The 23,131-nt window shown below is 43.9% G+C and overlaps 1 protein-coding gene and 1 pseudogene across 1 annotated transcript in view; both read right to left on the bottom strand.

Moving 5' to 3' along the window:
• The window catches only part of LOC129655738 (UDP-glucuronosyltransferase 1-6-like), a 145,844-nt gene that overhangs the window by 56,335 nt on the left and 66,378 nt on the right, over positions 1–23,131 (bottom strand). The window lies entirely within an intron of this gene.
• On the bottom strand, positions 914–1,906 carry LOC129655846 (UDP-glucuronosyltransferase 1A3-like; annotated as a pseudogene).

The following is a 23,131-nucleotide window of genomic DNA, read 5'->3' as shown; positions in this document are numbered from 1 at the left end:
CTCTGTCCAGCATTATTTCATTTCCACTTAATTTATTTGACCTCTCTGAAACTTGTTTCCTCTGGGTGTTAGGTTTCCTGTGATCACACCTCAATCCCTTCCAAGACAAAACCACTAAGAATTATCAGTTCAATAAATATATTTTGCCAGTTCTCTCATCCTTCATTTGAAGACCTCAATGTAAAATCCCTTATGGATGGATTCATAGCTCAAGTTCTCTGCTCCTACTAAGCTGAAGAAAGTTGCACAACAGTTACAACACTACCTTTAATTACAAGGGACAATCGTGGTGGAATCACACCATTTCTTGTCAACCTGTTACTGAACATAATCTCTGTCTCTCCTTCCTCTCAAAGTGAAAGGAAAGTGAAATTAGCTCAGTCATGTCCAACTCTTTGCACCCCATGGACTGTCAGGACTGTAGCCCGTAGCCTGTCCATGAACATCTCCAGGCCAGAATACTGAAGTGGGTGGCTGTTCCCTTCTCCAGATGGTATTCCCAACCCAGGGATCAAACCCAGGTCTCCCACATTGCAGGCAGATTCTTTACCATCTGATCCACCAGGGAAGCCCCAGAATACTAAAGTGGGTAGACTATCCCTTCTCCATCAGATCTTCCTGACCCAGGAATCAAACTGGAGTCTCCTGCATTGCAGGTGGATTCTTTACCAGCTGAACTAACAGGGAAGCCCCCTCAAAGACTATCACAAACTTCTACTACACTGCTTGAGGCATTTTAACAACTTATGTCACCAAAGACTACCAGAAGGAACTTGAAGGTTAGACTCTTTAGAAAGAACAGTAGATAAGAAAGAAGCTGGAAATACGTTGTTTCCTAAAAATATATTTCACTTGGGAATTCCCTGGTTGACATGTGGTTAAGACTCCAAGCATTTACTGCCAAGGGCTTGGGTTAAGTCTCTGGTGGGTGAACTAGGATCCCATAAGATGTGAAGCATGGCATAAAATTTTTTTTAATTTTTTCATTGAAAATAATGTGCTCCACTTGGAACACTGATTGAACAAAAGCAGCAGTACAGACCTGAGATAATGGTTTCCTGTTTCCACAGTTGAAACCCCCAATGAACACCATGTTGGGCATGATCGGCCGAGGGTAGTCCATCACAAAGTCTCCTCTGAACAGCCACACAGATGCAGAGCCAAAAATCGCCCCCAGTGACACCTCTCTCTGAAGAAGCTCAGAGGCCATACGTGCATAAGGAGTGAAAGAAAAATGGCAAAGGTACTTCAGGCTTAGAGGGTAGAGCAAGTTCTTGACCCTTTGGAAGAATGTCATGTGGTCTCAATTCCTTGTTAACAACTTAGGAACATAAGAGAAAGGGTTTGGGCATGCTGTGCCCTCAACATCTAAGTCACAGGGAAGGAAACGCAAGGAAAACACAGCAGGAATGGACAGGTACTTAGCCAGCACTGCCCCGCAGGGGTAAACAGGGTCCGTTAAAACCACATCAAAGGAACTGGCATTCAGGTCTCTGATCAGGTCCTTGTTATACAACAGTGCCTCACAAGACCTTGCAAAGGCCAAAGACAGATTCTTCGTAGCTGTCATAGTTTTCCAAAACAGTGTTAGAAAATGCACTCTTTCAAAAAACATATTAAAACTGCCCATCAGGAAGTAATCAAAATCATCCTGGGTGTACGGAATGGCATAGGTTTTCATGGTGAAAAAGTCCTCTGCCTTGATGTGAACGTTGACCTCCGGAGACAGGACCACTGCTTGGTGACCTCTGGCGTGGAGCTCCCGCACGGCCTCCCGCATGCTGAGCCAGTGGCTGCCCTCCATGGGGACCACCAGCACCTTCCCAGCCTTGGCCCATCGCCCGACGCACAGACAGAGCAGGAGTCCAGCCAGCACCTGCCGCCGAAGCTGCAGTCCCAGGGCCATCTCCGCACAAACCAGAAGGTGCTCCGTCACTGGTGGGGCTGTGCCATCTCTATTTGTTCCCATATCTTTACCTTATCATCAAGTCACTTAAGCAAAATGGCATGTCATTGGAAGGCGCTGAGCCCTCTGAACATTAATCATTACAAGATAAATCTATGCCCATGTTTCATCACCTCTGGTTTCACCCAAAGAAAGATCACTCCCCCTTATCTTGGAAAAACTCCTCTGACCTACTGCTTCCCCTGGGGAGCATTCTAGTTCACTCTCTTGTTATTCATCCAAGACCCAAAGCAAGGCTGTGCCTGCCCATTCCCTTGATCACCTCCTACCTCTCTGCTAACCATTTCTCTGGGGCTGGACTGAACGCTGAGGAGTCACCTCTGCCCCAGTCCCCACCCAGAACCTCTGCTGAATGTGACCTTATGTGAGAACTCTTTAAACTCTTTCTCCCTATTCATGAGTGAACTCAGAGCACCTCCAGGGAGATATTAATACATGACATTGCTATGATAGTTTTCTCTTAGCAGATAGGGGGCGTTCACTGTCCATTTTTTCCTGTTCAACACTGAGACGCCTCTTGCAATGTTCAGGGAAGAGTCTATTGGGACAGCTGTCAAACATCCAAATATCTGGAGGGATCCTTGAGGAAGAGAGCTGAAGAGTTGGTTAATTCTGTTTGCACTTCATAGAATTAGAATTGCTGTTATCTAAAGTGTCAGTGATTAGATTGGTTAGTTTCTGTGATTGTGATTTCAGTCTGTCTGCCCACTGATGCCCTCTCTCAGTGCCTACCATCTTACTGGGGTATCTCTTAACTTGGACATGGGGTGTCTCTTCATGGCTGCTCCAGCAAAGTGCAGCCATTGCTCCTTACCTTGGAGGTGGGGGACGTGGAGAATCTCCTCTCAAGATTATCTCCAATCTAATCACATGGACCACAGCCTTGTCTAACTCAATGAAAACTAAGCCATGCCATGTAGGGCCACCCAAGATGGATGGGTCTTGGTGGAGAGTTGTGACAAAATATGGTCCACTGGAGAAGGGAATGGCAAACCACTTCAGTAGTCTTGCCTTGAGAACCCCATGAACAGTATGAAAAGGCAAAATGATAGGACACTGAAAGATGAACTCCACAGGTCAGTAGGCACCCAATATGCTAATGGAGATCAGTGGAGAAATAACTCCAGAAAGAATGAAGAGACAGAGCCAAAGCAAAAACAACACCCAGTTGTGGATGGGACTGGAGATAGAAGCAAGGTCCGATGCTGTAAAGAGCAATATTGCAAAGGAACCTGGAATGTTCAGTTCAGTCAGTTTAGTTCAGTCACTCAGTCGTGTCCGAATCTTTCTAACCCCATGGACTGCAGCACGTCAGGCCTCCCTGTCCATCACCAACTCCCGGAGTCCACCCAAACCCATGTCCATCGAGTCGGTGATGCCATCCAACCATCTCATCCTCTGTCATCCCCTCCTCCTTCTGCCTTCAAACTTTCCCAGCATCAGGGTCTTTTCCAATGAGTCAGCTCTGCACATCAGGTGGCCAAAATATTGGAGTTTCAGCTTCAACATCAGTCCTACCAAAGAACACCCAGGACTGATCTCCTTTAGGATGGACTGGTTGGATCTCCTTGCAGTCCAAGGGACTCTCAAGAGTCTTCTCCAACACCACAGTTCAAAAGCATCAATTCTTCGGTGCTCAGCTTTCTTTATAGTCCAACTCTCACATCCATACATGACCACTGGAAAAACCGTAGCCTTGACTAGATGGACCTTGGTTGACAAAGTAATGTCTCTGATTTTTAATATGCTGTCTAGGTTGGTCATAACTTTCCTTCCTAGGAGTAAGTGTCTTTTAATTTCATGGCTGCAGTCACCATCTGCAGTGATTTTGGAGCCCAGAAAAATAGTCAGCCACTGTTTCCCCATCTATTTGCCATGAAGTGATGGGACCCAATGCCATGATCTTAGTTTTCTGAATGTTGAGCTTTAAGCCAACTTTTTCACTCTCCTCTTTCACTTTCATCTAGAGGCTTTTTAGTTCCTCTTCACTTTCTGCCATAAGGGTGGTGTCATCTGCATATCTGAGGTTATTGATATTTCTCCCAGCAACCTAGATTCCAGTTTGTGCTTCCTCCAGCCCAGTGTTTCTCATGATGTATTCTGCATATATACAGCCTTGACATACTCCTTTCGCTATTTGTAACCAGTCTGTTGTTCCATGTCCACTTCTAACTGTTGCTTCCTGACCTGCATATAGGTTTCTCAAGAGGCAGGTCAGGTGGTCTGGGATTCCCATCTCTTTCAGAATTTTCCAAAGTTTGTTGTGATCCACACAGTCAAAGGCTTTGGCATAGTCAATAAAGCAGAAGTACATGTTTTTCTGGAACTCTCTTGCTTTTTCAGTGATCCAGCAGATGTTGGCAATTTGATCTCTGGTTCCTCTGCCTTTTCTAAAACCAGCTTGAACATCTGGAAGTTCATGTCCATGAATCAAGGCAAATTGAAAGTGGTCAAACAGGAGACGGCAAGAGTGAATGTCAATATTTTTTGGAATCAGCGAATTAAAATGGACTGGAATGGGTGAATTTAATTCAGATGACCATTATATCTACTACTATGGGAAGGAATCCCTTAGAAGAGATGGAGCATCCATCATAGTCAACAAAAGAGTCTGAAATGCAGTACTTGGGTGCAATCTCAAAGACGACAGAATGATCTCTGTTTGTTTCCAAGGCAAACCATGCAATATCACAATAATCCAAGTCTATGCCCCAACCAGTAACGCTGAAGAAGCTGAAGTTGAATGGTTATATGAAGACCTACAAGACATTATAGGTCTAACACCCAAAAAAGATGTCCTTTTCATTATAGGGGACTGGAATGCAAAGGTAGGAAGTCAAGAAACACCTGGAGTAACAGGCAAATTTGGCCTTGAAATACAGAATGAAGCAGGGCAAAGGCTGAGAGTTTTGCCAAGAGAACACAGTGGTCATAGCAAACACCCTCTTCCAACAACACAAGAGAAGACTCTACACATGGACATCACCAGATGGTCAACACCAAAATCAGATTGATTATATTCTTTGCAGCCAAAGATGGAGAAGCTCTATACAGTCAGCAAAAACAAGACCAGGAACTGACTGTGGCTCAGATCATGAATTCTTTATTGCCAAATTCAGACTGAAATTGAATAAAGTGGGGGAAACCACTAAACCATTCAGGTATGACCTAAATTAAATCCCTTATGGTTATACAGTGGAAGTGAGAAATAGATTTAAGGGATTAGATCTGATAGATAGAGTGCCTGATGAACTATGGATGGAGGTTCGTGACATGGTAGAGGAGACAGGGATCAAAGAAAAAGAAATGCAAAAAAGCAAAATGGCTGTCTGGGGAGGCCTTACAAATAGCTGTGAAAAGAAGAGAAGTGAAAAGCAAAGGAGAAAAGGAAAGATATAAGCATCTGAATGCAGAGTTCCAAAGAATAGCAAGAAGAGATAAGAAAGCCTTCCTCAGCGATCAGTGCAAAGAAATAGAGGAAAACAATAGAATGGGAAAGACTAGAGATCTCTTCAAGAAAATTAGAGATACCAAGGGAACATTTCATGCAAAGATGGGCTCAATAAAGGGCAGAAACAGTATGGACCTAACAGAAGCAGAAGATATTAAGAAGAGGTGGCAAGAATACACAGAAGAACTGTACAAAAAAGATCTTCATGACCCAGATAATCACGATGGTGTGATCACTCACCTAGAGCCAGACATCCTGGATGTGAAGTCAAGTGGGCCTTAGGAAGCATCTCTACGAACAAAGCTAGTGGAGGTGATGGAATTCCAGTTGAGCTATTTCAAATCCTGAAAAATGATGCTATGAAAGTGTTGCTCTCAATATGCCAGCAAATTTGGAAAATTCAGCAGTGGCCACAGGACTGGAAAAGGTCAGTTTTCATTCCAATCCCAAAGAAAGGCAATGCCAAAGAATGCTCAAACTACCACACAGTTGCACTCATCTCACATCCTAGCAAAGTAATGCTCAAAATTCTCCAAGCCAAGCTTCAGCAATACATGAACCGTTAACTTCCAGATGTTCACGCTGGATTTAGAAAAGGCATAGGAACCAGAGATCAAATTGTCAACATCTGCTGGGTCATAAAAAAAGCAAAAGAGTTCCAGAAAAACATCTATTTCTGCTTTATTGACTATGCCAAAGCCTTTGACTGTGTAGATCACAATAAACTTTGGAAAATTCTGAAAGAGATGGGAATCGCAGACCTGCCTCTTGAGAAACCTATATGCAGGTCAGGAAGCAACAGTTAGAAGTGGACATGAAACAACAGACTGATTCCAAATAGGAAAAGGAGTACATCAAGGCTGTATGTTGTCATCCTGCTTATTTAACTTATATACAGAGTATATCATGAGAAATGCTGGGCTGGAGGAAGCACAAACTGGAATCTAGGTTGCTGGGAGAAATATCAATAACCTCAGATATGCAGATGATACCACCCTTATGGCAGAAAGTGAAGAACTGAAGAGCCTCTTGATGAAAGTGAAAGAGGAGAGTGAAAAAGTTGGCTTAAAGCTCAACATTCAGAAAACTAAGATCATGGCATCCGGTCCCATCACTTCATGGGAAATGGATGGGTAAACAGTGGAAACAGTGGCTGACTTTATTTCTTTGGGCTCCAAAATCACTGCAGATGGTGACTGCAGCCATGAAATTAAAAGACACTAACTCCTAGGAAGGAAAGTTATGACCAACCTAGACAGCATATTAAAAAGCAGACACATTACTTTGTCAACCAAGGTCCGTCTAATCAAGGCTATGGTTTTTCCAGTGGTCATGTATGGATGTGAGAGTTGGACTATAAAGAAAGCTGAGCACCGAAGAATTGATGCTTTTGAACTGTGGTGTTGGAGAAGACTCTTGAGAGTCTGCAAGGAGATCCAACCAGTCCATCCTAAAGGAGATAAGTCCTGAGTGTTCATTGGTAGGACTGATGTTGAAGCTGAAACTCCAATACTTTGGCCACCTGATAAGAACTGACTCACTAAGAACTCAGTGACCCCTCTTAATTGTCCAGCTCTTAACTGCATGTCATACAGATTACAGGACAACTTTCTGGCTTCCCTGACTGTGATCAGCTGCCCTGTGTTTGGTACTCAACCTACATGGATACTATGAACCAAGTGAGGGTACACGGTGCACTTATGGGGTTGGCAAGGAGTGTGGTGTTTTCTCTGCTACAGTTAGAAATATACATCTAGACTAGAATAAAATAATTGCTGGGAAAGATGCTGGGAAGATTGAAGGCAGGAGGAGAAGGGGATGACAGAGGATGAGATGGCTGGATGGCATCACTGACTCAATGGAGATGAGTTTGAGTAAACTCCGGGAGTTGGTAATAGACAGGGAGGCCTAGAGTGCTGTGGTCCATGGGGTCACGAAGATTCTGACACGACTGAGTGACTGAACTGAACTGAACTGAAAGTGTCAGTGGGCAAGAGAACTCTTAGTGATGACACAGTGGAGTCAGTTAGGGCCAGCCCTCACGATCTACATACCATAGGACAGGAGGGAACTATCCCCTGGCCTCAGAGGAGGGTCTCTGAATTCCTTTTATGCTGCTAAAGGTGCCAATCTTTCGCTACTCTATTTAGGGACTGGGGCTTTTACTTATCTGGGCCTTTATTACATCTTGGAGTTTATGTTCAGATTTTTCTCCAAGGTCAGTTACAGACCTAAGTCCTGTTATGGATGGATTCCTCTAAAGCCAATGGGCTCCAGAGTTGGTGGGACCTTGCACAGTTGCTTGGGTCACCTGCCCGTGATGTCGGCCCTGATACAGAGACTGATGCCCACGTGTGCTCGGAGGACACTGACATCACGATGAAGGGGGAGCACTCCCTGAGCCACCCAGCTCCCTCTCTCACTGAGCACCCTCTTCTGCATCCGTGGCTTTGGCCATAAGGACATCCTGTTCTGGGCCACATGATGCTTCCCTTTGGGAGAAACTCATCCCCATTAGGGATGCATGTACATTGCAGATTCCTGTCCTGGGCAAACAAGTGCACACCAAGATGCCTCCTGGGTCACACATGCTGTCACTGTGCCGGGGGACTTTGTTTTAACCATCCTTGGAGTTTGTGGGTCCAAGGTTTGCTGGAGCCCCAACAGCAACATCTATGCTCTCTTTTTCTGGATCTTCTTTCTGTCCCAGCCCTATAACTGCATGATTTCCCTGAGACTCAGTCTCTATCCTCTGCTCCCAGGTTTTACCCTATCATCTGTCTCCCTCATTCACTTCTATATACAGCCATGCAGAATTTCCTGAGTCTGTAGGATCAAGGCTGCTTCTGTCTACTTTCAGGGTATAAACACATTGAAGGGAAGGAAGGAAGATGGCTGAGATGCTGGGTATTCAGGTTTGCTGCCGCTGTCGAAGCTGCTGTCAGTGTTCTTAGCAAGAGAAGTTGCTATTTGGTTTTGCTGCCACCAGTGAATCTGGAGGCACCTTATCTGGTGGCACAAACAGCAGGTAAGCTGGGTTGGATTACCTTCGCTCTGGTAAGAACTCAGTGACCCCTGTTAATTGTCCAGCTCTTGACTGCATGTCATAAAGATTACGGGACAACTTTCTGGCTTCTCTCACTGTGATCAGCTGCCCTGTGTTTGGCACTCAACCTACATGGATACTATGAACCAAGTGAGGGTACACGGTGCACTTACGGGATTGGCAAGGAGTGTGGTGTTTTCTCTGCTACCGTTAGAAATGTACATCTAGACTAGAATAAAATAATTGAAGATGTATTCAGCCTCATGCATAGGGAGATTTAACACTCTGACATTCTTGATTTTGCCCCCAAATTAAGCTATAGATGTAATGGCAGATCGAGCTAAATGTCACCAGGACTTGTATTATGAACAAAAATATATATTTTTTTTAATTCACCTAAAAGCACTTCTCTGGTAGCTCCAATGGTAAAGAATCTACCTGCAATGCAGAAGACCCAGGTTCCCGGGGTCAGGAAGATCCCCTGGAGAAGGGAATGGCTATCCACCCCAGTATTCTTGCCTGGGAAATCCCATGGACAGAGAAGTCTGGTGGGCTACAGTCCTTTGAGTAGACACAACTTAGACACACTTAGCTCTAAACAACAAGAACAAAAAGCATTTCTGGCTTCTGATAGGAGTAGCTCCTATCATATCAATACTCCCACACATATTTGCCACACAACTTTTAAATAAATTTTTCAAATTAAAAGATATAGACTTCACATATATGGTCAAGTTATTTTTGGCAAGGGTGCAAAGAATATTCAAAAGGGACAGTCCTCTCAGCAAATGGTGCCAGGAAAACTGGATGTCCAAATGTGAACAATGAATTTGGACTCTTACAAATGCCATATAAAAGTTTGACTCAAAATGGATCAAAGACATAAATGTAGACCTAAACCTATAAACCTCTTTGAAGAAGACATAGGACAAAACTTCAGAACATTGCATTTCATGAAGATTTCTTGGAAATTACACCAAAGCATGGTTAATGAAAAATTAACAAATTAGACTTCATGAAAAAATTTTTAAATGTGTGCATCAAAAGATATTATCAACAGAATAAAAAGACAGACCATAGAATGGAAGAAAATATTTATGTTTGATCCCTGGGTTGAGAAGATCCCTTGGAGAAGGGAAAAGCTACCCACTCCAGTATTCTGGCCTGGAGAATTCCATGGACTGTATAGTCTATGGGGTTGTGAAGAGTCATACATGAAATATATCTGATAAGGGATTAATATCCAGAATATACAGAGAACTCCTATAACTCAACAACAAAAGACCTGACTCAAAAATGGACAAAGGACTTAAACGTTGGTCATATGTGCAAATGACCAATGAGCAATGAAAGATGCTTAACATCATTAATCATTAGGGAAATGAAAATCAAAACTTCAACAAGATGTTGGGTCACACCTATTAGGACTGCTGCTGCTAAGTCGCTTCAGTCGTGTCCGACTCTGCGTGACCCCATAGACGGCAGCCCACCAGGCTCCCCTGTCCCTGGGATTCTCCAGGCAAGAAAACTGGAGTGGGTTGCCATTTCCTTCTCCAATGCATGAAACTGAAAAGTGAAAGTGAAGTCGCTCAGTCGTGCCCGACTCTTAGCGACCCCATCGACTGCAGCCCACCAGGCTCCTCCGTCCATGGGATTTTCCAGGCAAGAGTACTGGAGTGGGGTGCCATTGCCTTCTCCAACCTATTAGGACAACTATCATTAAAAAATAAAAGAAAGAAAAAAGATAACAAGACTTGGAGAGGATGTGAAGAAATTGAACCCCTCATGTACTGTTGCTGAAAATATTAAATGGTGTAGTCGCTGTGGAAAACAGGATGGAAGTTCCTCAAAAAATTAAAAAAAAAAAAGCAGATGATCCAACCATTGCCCTTGTGGGTATATACCCAAAAGAATTGAAAGCAGAGTCTCAAAGACATATTTATACACCCGTGTTCATAGCAGCATTATTCACAATACCCAGAAGATGAAAGCAACCCATGTTCACTGGCAGATAAACAGATAAGCAAACTGTGGTCTGTCTATACAATGGATTATTATTCAGTCTTAAAAAGAAAGGAAATTTGAACAACATATACACAACACGAATAAACCCCGAAGCCAGCCTGCTAAGTGAAATACTAAGTATTGAAAAGAAAAATACTGTACGATTCCACTAATATGAGGAACCTAGAGTACTCAAATTCATAGAGGCAGAAAGTAAAATGGTGGTTCCCAAGAACTGTGGAGTAGGGGAAATGGGGAGATATTTAAGGGGTAGAGAGTTTCAGTTTTTCATAATGAAGCATTCTGGAGATTGGCTGCACAGTAATGTCAGTATAATTAACACTATTAAAGTGTACACATACAATGGTCAAGATAGTAAATCATGCTGGGGTATTGTGCCACAATTAAACATTTTGGAAAGGCAAACTTTCCAAATAAATAAAACACAACAGTCGAAACTTTGTGTGCCAGTCTAGTAGCCATATTTTTAAAGTAAAAACTATTAAAAATTCTAAACGTAAATTGAGAAAATTCAGTTAAATTAAGAAATATTTTAAGACATCATTTTCAGAACTAGGGATGTTGGGTTTTCTAACAAAAAATGAAAATATACGTCTTTTGGTTTATCTACGTAATGTTTACAAATGTTGATCATATGCTATTATGGTAGCCACTAGCTACATGTGACTATTGAGCACTTGAAATATGTAGTCTAAATTGATATGTCTGTAAGTTAAACTGTACAGCAGATTCTGAAGACTTAGTATGAAATTTTAAAATGTGAACTATCTCATTAATTTACACTGAGAAAAGTGGCCAAGATATCGGACTGGGGAGACCCTGAGATCACTTCCTCCCTCAGGCACACCAATATTACAATTTACAGAATAAACATTGATGAGAAAGACCTGAAGACTAGCTGAAAGAATCTTTCACAACTAAATATGTAAAGATGGAATGACAACAAGATGTGTAAGAGAGGTGGAGACAAGACCCGTACCCCTGGGCAAACAGCCCACAAATGCGGGAGAATTACAATTGCAGACCTTCCCTAAGAAGTGAGGGATATGACCCCACATTGGGGTCCCAGCCTGGGGGTCCAGAACCAGGAAGAGGAACTTCCAGAATGTTGGGTTTGGAAGGTCAGTGGGGCTTCCTTTTAGGAGAGTCAGGAGCCATAGGGCATAGAGACCCCACTCTCAAATGCATGCATGCTTAATCACTTCAGTCATGTCCAACTCTCTGCAACCCATGGACCACGGCCAGCCAGGCTCCTCTGTCCATGGGACTCTCCTGACAAGAACACTGGAGTAGGCTGCCATTTCCTTCTCCAGTGATAAAGTATGAAGTGAGTGAAGCGAGTGAAGTGAAGTCGCTCAGTTGTGTCTGACTCTGTGCAACCCCATAAACTGCAGGCTACCAGGCTCCTCCGTCCATGGGACTCTCCAGGCAAGAGTACTGGAGTGGGTTGCCATTTCCTTCTCCACCACTCTCAAAGGGTGCACACGAAATCTCACACACTTCAGGATGTAGGGAAGAAGTAATCTGAAAGGAACCTGGGTCAGACCCCCCTGCTGATATTGAAGAACCTTCCAGAAAGGCAAAAGACAAACAGAGATCATCCTGGGATATAGACATGAGCAGCAGCAATTCTGGAGAGCTTCATTCACGATGATACTGTGTCAGCAAGTGCCGTTTGGATCATCCTCTGCCTCATTAACATCGGGACACAGCCTCACCCGTCAATTAGTCAGCACTAGTACTAGGATACTCCAGGCCAAGTAGCTAGTTGAGTGGAGACACAGAGCCAGCCAGTAGTAGGCAGCTGCATTAACCCTCTGAGAACAGGCCACCTGGGACCTGGCCCCACCCACCAGAAGGCCCAGGACCAGGCCCCGTGCACCACAGCGCCAAGGACCTGGACTTACCTACCAGTGCACCAGCGCGAGCCCAGGACACCCCTGGACCTCACCCCACCCTCCAGCAGACTGACACCAGCTCCAGGAAACCTGGGCTCTACAGACAGGGACTCCAGGACCCAGATTAACCTACCAGCGGGCCACCATTAGATACATATGCAGACATATGTGGCCCCAACATAGGAGCACTTAAAAACAAATAGCAAGTATTAGCAGACATAAAAGACAAGGTGACAGTAAGCAACAATATTAGGGTGATTTAAAATGCCACATACATCAATGGACACAGCATTCAGACAGAAAACCAATATGGAAACACTGGTCCTAAACAACACATTAGACCAGTTAGGCTTAATAGATATATGCAAAACATTCCATCCAAAAGCAGAAAAACACATATTCTTTTCAAGTGTACATATCAGTCTTGATAAATCACACAAATCAAGTGTCACTAAACTCGAGAATACTGAAATCACATCAAACACCTTTTCCAACCATGATGTTATGAAACTAAAACTGAACTACAAAAAAAGCTGCAGAAACGCATGGAGACAAAACAATGTGTTACAGTCAGTGGGTCATTGAAGAAATTAAACAAATACCTCAAGACAAATAAAAATGAAAACGTGATAATCCAAAATCTATGGGAAACAGTAAAAGTAGTTCTAAAAGGAACGTTTTTAGCCATACAAGCATAGCTCATGAAATAAGAAAAATCTGAAATAACCTGAACTTACACCCAAAGTAACTACAAAGAATAATCAAAATCCAGAAGAATATAAAGAAAAAAAATCATAAAGCTTAAGCCAGAAATTTAAAAGATCAATGAAACAAAGAACTGATTCTTTGAAAAAATAAAGTTGATAAACTTTCAGTCAGAGTCATCAAGAAGAAAGGAAGTCCAGGTAAATAAAAGCCAAAATGAGAAAGGTGAAGTCCCAACAAACACACAAAACATATAAAGGATCATAAGAGATTACTGTGAACAGTTATATGCCAATAAAATGAACAATTAGAAGACATGGACAGATTCTTAGAAATGGACTACATCCCAAGACTGAACCAGGAAGAAATAGAAAATATTAACAAACCAATTACCAGTAATGACACTGAATCAGCAATAAAAGATCTCCCACAATTGAAGAATACAAAAGCTATAAGAGACCTAAAGTCATGGAAGTTAATATAAATTAAGTACATGAGACACAAGGTCAGCAAAAAAAAACAAACAAACAAACGGCTAACTCAGTGGATTAAGAAACAAATCCTGCCCCCAAGAGTCCTATTTCAATTAAACCCAAATATCCAGAGTTAACATGAGAAGACTGCGAAACTGTGAGGAAAGCCGTAGTTCCCATTATGGAAACTTGGCGTGGAGTGGTCAGGGCCGGGGCAGATTTGGTGATGTGGTCAAATCTTTCCACTTTGAGACTCAGTTCTCAGCATCACTGCCCCCACCTTCACTGCATTCATAGGCTCAGTTTACCTCCTTCCAGCCCCCACCACTACTTTTTGATGACCTCAGTGTCCCACCTTGAAGACCTATATGACATGCAATCCAACCCCATACATCACCACATTTTACTCCAGACACCAAGTCCTGGTCAGAAGACTTCTGGTCAGCACAGCTCCATCTCTGAGAAGTTGGGCTCAATTATTCCTTTCGCTGATCACGGAGACCCCGACTTCTCTCTCCGGTATTATCTCACTTCCACTTACTCTACCTCTCTGAAATTTCAGATTCTTTTTGGTGTTTAGGTCTCCTGCAACCACAATCCTTTCCAAGACAAAACCAGTATCAGTTCAACAAATGCTATCTGCTATTCTTTCCTCCTTCTACGGAACACCCTCAGGCAAAAACTCCTGACGGATGGATTCTCAGCTCAACAAACGTGCTCCTTTCTACTCAGCTGGAGGAAATCGGACAATGGTTACAACAGTGCCTACATAAAAGGGCAATCACAGGTGAATAACAAACACCATCGCTTATCAGTCCTATTGCAGCCCTCATCCCTGACTGTCACTCCTCTCAAAGACCATCACAAACTTTACCACACTACTGCAGGCACTTTAACAATTCACAGCAGAGACTGTTAGAAGGAGAATGCGAGGTAGGAATTTTTAGAAAGATCAATATATATTAAGCACCTGGAAGTAAGATATTTATAAAAAATATGTTTCACTTGGGAACTCCCAGGCAAGCCAGTGGTTAGGACTCAAGCCATCGTTGCCAAGGGCCCAGGTTCAAATCCTGGTTGAGGAACTAGGATCCCACAGGCACTGCAGCATGGCAAAAAAAAAAAAAAAAAAATTTAATTAATTAATTAATTTAAAAAACATGTGTTCCACTTGGAACACTGATTGAATAAAAGCAGCAGTACAGACCTGAGATAAAAGTTTCCTGTTGGCACAGTTGATGCCACCAATGAACACCAATGTTGGGCATGATCGGCCGCGGGTAGTCCATCACAAAGTCTCCTCTGAACAGCCACACGGATCCAGAGGCAAGAATCTCCACCAGTGACACCTCTCTCTGAAGAAGCTCAGAGGCCATACGTGCATAAGGAATGAGAGAAACCTGGCAAATGTACTTCAGGCTCAGAGGGTAGAGCATGCTCTTGACCCTTTGGAAGAATGTCAAGCGGTCTGAATTCATTGTTAACAACCTAGGAATGCATGAGAAAGAGTTTGGGCATGCTGTGCCCTCAACATCTAAGTCACACAGAGGGAACACAATAAATGAATAAATAAATACAGCAGAAATCAACAGGTACTTAGCCAGCCCCTGTGGGGAAAACAGCTAATCAGCCAGGCTGGCACGTTCAGGAAGGACTGATGCTGAAGCTGAAACTCCAATACTTTGGCCACCTGGTACAAAGAGGTGACTCACTGGAAAAGACCCTGATGCTGGGAAAGATTGAGGGCAAGAGAAGGGGGAGACAGAGGATGAGATGGTTGGCTGGCATCACTGACCTGATGGACACGAGTTTGAGTAAGCTCCGGGAGTTGGTGATGGACAGGGAGGCCTGGCCTGCTGCAGTCCATGGGGTCGCAAAGAGTCGGACATGACTGAGCCAGAGAACTGAACTGAACTGAACAGCTAAGCGCGTTGTCTAGCACTGAGCATGCGCCTCAGGAGGTACTTGCTTGGTCCCGGGCTACTTTGTGCGGTTGTACCTGACTGAGCTCCACCTAAAGCCTCATGGCTGTGTCCGTCGGGTCAGCCACGAGAGGAGAGAATATAGCGTGTCTGCTGCTACGGCTGCTGTGCCAGCCAGGAGAGAAGAAACGCGTCTGCAGTTTCCACGGCTTCTTGAGTCTTATTCCAGGCTCTTAGCTCGCGCCTTGCCTACCACATGTTCAACAAACTGCGCAAGTGAGATACAGTGGAACAGTTCTTGCTGCGAACTGGATCGGCAAGACAGCCCTGCCGTGGTACATAGGGTCCCTTAAAACTGCATCAAAGGAACTGGCATTCGAGTGCCTGATCAGGTCCTTGGAATCCCTCAAAAGACCTTACAGAGAGCAAACAGTCATTACAGACACCATAGCTCCCAGAAACAGTGCTAGCAAACATCCTCTTTCAAAAAGCAGATGAACATGACCCCTCATGAGAGAATCATATTCTTCCTGTGTGTCAGGAATTGCATAGATTTTCGTGGTGAAAAAGCGCTCTGCCTGGATGTGTGTATTCACCTGCAGAGGAACAACCACTGCTCGGTGGCCTTGGGCCTGGAGCTCATTAATGGCCTCCCTGCATGCTTAAGCGAGTGGCTGCCCTCCATGGGGACCACCAGCATATTCTCAGACTTGGTCCATTGCTTGATGCACAGACAGAGCAGGAGTCCAGCCAGCACCTACCACGGAAGCTGCAGTCCCAGGGCCATCTCCACACAAACCAGAAGCTACTGAGTCTCCGGTTGAGCTATGCCACCTATATTTGTTCCCTTTATCTTATCATCAAGTCACTTAAGCAAAATGGCATGGCATTGGAGGGCAGTTTGCCATCCATACATTAATCATTACAGGATAAGTCCATGCCTGGGTTTCATCACCTCCAATTTCACCCCTGGAAAGTCCCTTCCTCCCTTCTCTTGGAAAATCTCCTCTGACTTTGCTGCTCCCGTTAGGGAGCATTCTAGGTCACTGAAATGTTTGTCATCCAATTCCCAAAGCAAGGCTGCGTGGGCACATTCCCTTTGATCACCTTCTGCCTCTCTGCTAATCACGCTCTACAGGGCTGGACTGAACTCTCAGAAGTCACCTTTGTCCCAGTCCCCACCCACAACCTCTGGTGCATGTGACCTTATCTGAGAACTCTTTAAACTCTTTCTCCTGATTGATGGGCGAACAAGGAGCCCTTCATTGTTCACTTCCAGGGAAACATATAACATCGCTGAGACAGCTTTCTCTCAGCAGGAGGGAACCTGGTTGTCTTTTTGTTCCTCTTCCGCACTGAAACACCTCTTCCACTGTTCAGGGGGAGAGTCTGTTGGAGGAGCTGTCGTATATGGAAATATCTGATGAAATTCCTGATGAAGACAACAGAAGTGATGTTTGAAACATCTGTATTAACTTCCTGGAATAAGAGTTGCTGTTATCTAAAGCATCGATGGGCAAGGCAACACTTAGCAATGACACAGTGGGGTCAGAAAGCACAAGTCCCGAAGATCTGCACACCCTGGACATCAGGGAGCTGTCCCCTTGCCCCCAACCTGTCTCTCTGAGTCCTCTTCTAATGCTGAAGGCGTCAGTCTTCTGCTTCTCTGTTTAGGGACTGGGGTGTACCTTAATCTGGGCTTTTATTATATCTTATCGTTTATGTTCAGATTTTTCTCCAAGGTAAGTTACAGTGTTGAGTCCTGATAAGGATAAATTCCTCCAAAACAGAGGGGTTCCTGAATTTGTGGGACCCTTCTGAGGTGGGGCCTATACGACTGCTTGCATCGCGGGCCCACGAGGTGGCCCTGCTACAGAGACTGATGCTCACGTGTGCTCAGCAGGATACAACATCTCCGTGTCCCATCTGCCCTGGGGACGATGTGGGAGGGCTTCTTGGGCTGCCCAGCCCCAGACCAGCAAAAATGTGATCAGCTGTCCCATCCTTGCCATTCAAAGTAACACGTATACTAAGCCAACAAAGGCTACACAATGCACTTGGGGGATTGGAAACTGATGGTATTTTCTCTGGTCCAGTTAGAGCTTTAAACCTACACTAGAATAAAATAAATGAAGAGGCATACAACATCATGCCTGGGAAGAATGAACACTCTAACTCTTGATTTTGCACCAAATTAAGGTATAGATAAAACGATAGGCCAAGTCAAATCTCACTGAGATTTATAATATGACCCAAAAAATTCATCTAAAAGCATTTCTGGTTTCTGATAGAAGTGATTCCTATCAGATCAATGCTCTCAAACAACTTTTAAATCCAGATAGACTTCACATATATGGTCAAGTTATTTTGGGCAAGGCTGCACAATATCCAATGCTGCTGCTGCTAAGTCACTTCAGTCGTGTCCCAACTCTGTGCAACCCCATAGACGGCAGCCCACCAGGCTTCCCCGTCCCTGGGATTCTCCAGGCAAGAACACTGGAATGGGTTGCCATTTCCTTCTCCAATGCATGAAAGTGAAAAGTGAAAGTGAAGTCGCTCAGTCGTGTCTGACCCTCAGTGACCCCATGGACTGCAGCCCTCCAGGCTCCTCCGTCCATGGGATTTTCCAGGCAAGAGTACTGGAGTGGGGTGCCATTGCCTTCTCCTCAGTATTCAGTAGGGACCATCTTTTCAACAAATGGTGCTGGGAAAACTGGGTGTCTGAATGTAAGCAGTAAAATTAGACTCTTACTAATGCCATATATTATTTTATATTTGTTTAATTGCTAATTCGTGTCAGACTCTTTTGAAACCCCACCAGGCTCTTCTGTCCATGGAATTTCCTAGGGAAGAATACTAGAGTGGGTTGCCATTTCCTTCTCCAGGGATCTTCCTGACCCAGAGATTGAACCTGTGTCTGCTGCATTGACGGGCATATCCTTTACCACTGAGCCACCAGGGAAGCTCAATATCAAATAAAAGTTCAACTCAAAATCAAAGACCTAAATGTAAGACCAAAGCTATAAAACTCTTCAAACTAGACATATGAGAAAACAACACAACATTTGGCAAAGATTTCTTGAAATTACACCAAAGAATAGCTAATAAAAAATTAAAAATTGGACTTCATGAAAAAATTTTAAATGTGTGCATCAAATGGTATTAACAACAGAGTGAAAGCACAGAGTTGCTAGAATACATTCAAACTTAAGATACACATGTAAGTGTTTATGTATGAACTTCTTGTGTTAGTCGCTCAGTCGTGTCTGACTCTTTGCGACCCCATGGACAGTAGCCCACCAGGCTCATCTGTCCAGGGTATTCTCCAGGCAAGAATACTGGAGTGGGTTGCCATTCCCTTCCCCAGGGGATCTTTCCAACGCAGGGATCGAATCCCAGTCTCCCGCATTGCAGGCAGATTCTTTACTATCTGAGCCACCAGAGAAGCCAAAACCAAAAATGCACACCATAGAGTGAAAGAAAACATTTACAAATATGTTTGATACAGGATTAACATCCAGAATATATGGAGAACTCATGGGAACTCAACATCAGCAAAAAGACCTGATTCAAAATAGACAAACAACTTAGACATTTCTGAAAAGAATATGTGCAAATAACCAATAAGCATTGAAAAGATGCTTAACATAATCATTAGGGAAATGCAGATCAAAGCTACAATGAGATGTCTCCTCACACCATTAGGATGGCAATCATAAAACAAACAAAACAGAAAACAAGGCTTGGAAAAAAAAATGTGGAAAAATTGGAACCCTCGTGTACTGTTGATGGGAATGTAAATTGTTGTAGCCACTGTCAAAACAGAATGGCAGCTCCTCAAAAACTTAAATACCAGATGATCCAGCCATTCAACTTCTTAGTACATGCACAAAAGAATCGAAAACAGAGTCTTAAAGAGGTATTTGTACATCCATGTTCAGCAGCATTATCCCCAATAGCCTAAAGGTGAAAGCCAACCATGTTCATTGGCAGATAAACAGATAAGCAAACTGTGCCCAATTTATACAATGAAATCTATTTCAGCCTTAAAAAGGAGAGAAATTCTAACAACATATATGACAACATGAATGAATCCAGAGAACATGATGCCAAGTGAAAAGGCCAGTAGCAAAAAGACAAATATTGTACAATTCCACTTATATTAGGTATCTAGAGTGCTCAAATTCATAGACACAGAAAGTAAAATGGTGGTTTCCAGGGACTGTGAGGCGGGAGAAATGGAGAGATGTAGTTTAAGGGGTAGAGAGTTTCAGTTTTTCAAGACGAAGAGTTATGGAAATTGGTTGCACAACAATATGACTGTAATTAAGACTACTAAACTGCACACTAGGAGAAGGCGATGGCACCCACTCCAGTACTCTTGCCTGGAGAGTCCCATGGACGGAGGAGCCTGGTGGCTGCAGTCCATGGGGTCGCTAAGAGTCAGACACGACTGAGCGACTTCATTTTCACTTTTCACTTTCATGCATTGGAGGAGGGAATGGCAACCCACTCCAGTGTTCTTGCCTGGAGAATCCCAGGGACGGGGGAGCCTGGTGGGATGCCGTACTGGGGTCGCACAGAGTCGGACACGACTGAGGTGACTCAGCAGCAGCAGCAGCAAACTGTACACTTAAATATGGTTAAAATGGTAAATCTTATATTAGGGATGTTTTACCACAATTAAGCATTAAAAAGAAAATTTTATGAAGAAAACACAACAGTCATAAACCTATGTGCAACAATCTAAAAGCTATATATTTAAAGGAGAACTAGTAAAACTTCCAAATGTAATTTGAGAAAAATTCAGTTAAATGGGGGAATATTTTTAGGTATTATTTTCTGAATTGGGCACACTGAGCTTTTCTTAATAGAAAAATTTAAAATATACATCTTTAGGTTTACATATGGAATGTTTACAAACATTGATTATATTCTGTCTCACATAGTAGCCACTGACTATGTATGAATATTGAGTACTTGAAATGTGTAGAGTCCAAATTGCTATGTGCTGTATGTATAAAAGACATACCAGGTCTGGAGGACTTAGTATGAAATTTTTAATTCTGAAGTATCTCATTAATAATTTTATATTGAGGAAACTGGCCAAGATGTTGGACTGGGAAGACCTTGGGCTCATTTCCTCTTACAGGCTCACCAATATTACAACTTATAGAGCAAATACTGATGTGAAACACCAAAGACTAGCTGAAAAGATCTTCCACAACTAAGTATACAAAGAAGGAACCACAAGAAGATTTGTAGAGACTCTGGTTCGATTCCGGGGTTCAGAAGACCCACTGGAGAAGGGATAGGCTACCCACTCCAGTATTCTTGGGCTTCCCTGGTGGCTCAGCTGATAAAGAATCCGCCTGCAATGCAGGAGACCTGGATTCGATCCCTGGGTTGGGAAGATCCCCTGAAGAAGGGAAAGGCTACCCACTCAGTATTCTGGCCTGGAGAATTCCATGAATTGTATAGTCCATGGGGTCACAAAGAGTTGGACATAGCTGAGTGACTTTCACTTTCACTTCTTGGCAAATAGATGGGGAAACAGTGGAAACAGTGGCTGACTTTATTTTTCTGGGCTCCAAAATCACTGCAGATGATGACTGCAGCCATGAAATTAAAAGATGCTTACTCCTTGGAAGGAAAATTATGACCAACCTATGCTAAGTCACTTCAGTCATTTCCGACTCAGTGCGATCCCATAGACGGCAGCCCACCAGGCTCCCCCATCCCTGGGATTCTCCAGGCAAGAACACTGGAGTGGGCTGCCATTTCCTTCTCCAACCTAGGCAGCATGTTAAAAAGCAGAGACGTTACTTTTCCAAAAAAGGTCCATCTAGTCAAGGCTATGGTTTTTCCAGTAGCCATGTATGGTTATGAGAGTTGGACTATAAAGAAAGCTGAGAGCTGAAGAATTGATGCTTTTGAACTGCGGTGTTAGAGAAGACTCTTGAGAGTCCCTTGGACTGAAAGGAGATCCAACCAGTCCATCCTAAAGGAGATCAGTCCTGAGTGTTCATTGGAAGGATTGATGTTGAAGCCAAAACTCCAATACTTTGGCCACCTGATGTGAAGAGCTGACTCATTGAAAAAGACTTTGATGCTGGGGAAGACTGAAGGCAGGAGGAGAAGGGGACGACAGAGGATGAGATGGTTGGATGGCATCACCAACTCAATGGACACAAGTTTGGGTAAACTCCGGGGGTTGGTGATGGACAGGGAGGCCTGGCATGCTGCTGTCCATGGGGTCACAAAGAGTCAGACATGACTGAGCAACTGAACTGAAGTGAAGATATGGTATAATCAAGACCCACACCCCAGGGTGGACAATCCACAAATGGGAGTTAATTAGTATTGCAGAGGTTCTCCCTCAGGAGTGAGGGATATGAGCCCACATTGGGCTTCCTAGCCTGGGGGTCCTGAAATGGGAAGAAGGGTTTCCAGAATGTTGGGCTTGGAAGGCCAGTGGGGCTTACTTTCAGGAGAGCCAGGGGCTGTGGGATATAGAGACTCCACTCTCAAAGCGTGCACACAAAATCTCACATACTCTAGGGACCAGGGAAGAAGCAGCAAACAGAAAGGAGCCTGGTCAGACCCACCTGCTGATCTTAAACAGCCTCTCAGAGAGGCAGGAGACAGAGATCATTCTGGGATATAAATACGGGCACCCACTGTTTTGGGGGAGCTCAGTTCTAACGATGCCACTGTGCTGGCTAGTGCCATTTTGAAATCCTCTCTCTCTAGATCAATAGTATCAGGACCCAGCTCCACCCATCACCCTGTCAACACCAGTACAAGGATGCCTCATGTAAAAGGGCTGATTGAGTGGAGACACAGACCCATCCACTAGTGACCAGCTACCTTAGAATCTCCTGAGCTCTCAGCCACCTGGGACCTAGAATTGCCTACCGGTGCTCCTGGGCCTCACCCACCCTCCAGCAGGATGACACGAGCTCCACAATTGGTGTTGACAGAATGAAGTAAAATTGCCACTTTTCACAGATTACATGATACGCACTACACATAGAAAATCCTAAAATCACCACCAAAAACTACTAGAACTCATCAGTGAATTCAGTAATGTTAAGGCCAAAATCACTTCAGATGGTGACTGCAGCCATGAAATTAAAAGATGCTTACTCCTTGGAAGGAAAGTTATGACTAACCTAGATAGCATATTCAAAAGCAGAGACATTACTTTGCCAACAAAGGTCCGTCTAGTCAAGGCTATGGTTTTTCCTGTGGTCATGTATGGATGTGAGAATTGGACTGTGAAGAAAACTGAATGCCAAAGAATTGATGCTTTTGAACTGTGGTGTTGGAGAAGACTCTTGAGAGTCCCTTGGACTGCAAGGAGATCCAACCAGTCCATTCTAAAGGAGATCAGCCCTCGGTGTTCTTTGGAAGGAATGATGCTAAAGCTGAAACTCCAGTACTTTGGCCACCTCATGCAAAGAGTTGACTCATTGGAAAAGACTCTGATTCTGGGAGGGATTGGGGGCAGGAGGAGAAGGGGACGACAGAGGATGAGATGGCTGGATGGCATCACTGACTCGATGGACATGAGTCTGAGTAAACTCCGGGAGTTAGTAATGGACAGGGAGGCCTGGTGTGCTGCGATTCATGGGGTCGCAAA

This window comes from Bubalus kerabau, chromosome 6 (genome assembly GCF_029407905.1).
Source record: "Bubalus kerabau isolate K-KA32 ecotype Philippines breed swamp buffalo chromosome 6, PCC_UOA_SB_1v2, whole genome shotgun sequence".
Taxonomy (NCBI): Eukaryota; Metazoa; Chordata; class Mammalia; order Artiodactyla; family Bovidae; genus Bubalus; species Bubalus kerabau.
The sequence above is the reverse complement of the archived record's forward strand: the minus strand, read 5'-3'. Positions and strand labels throughout refer to the sequence as shown.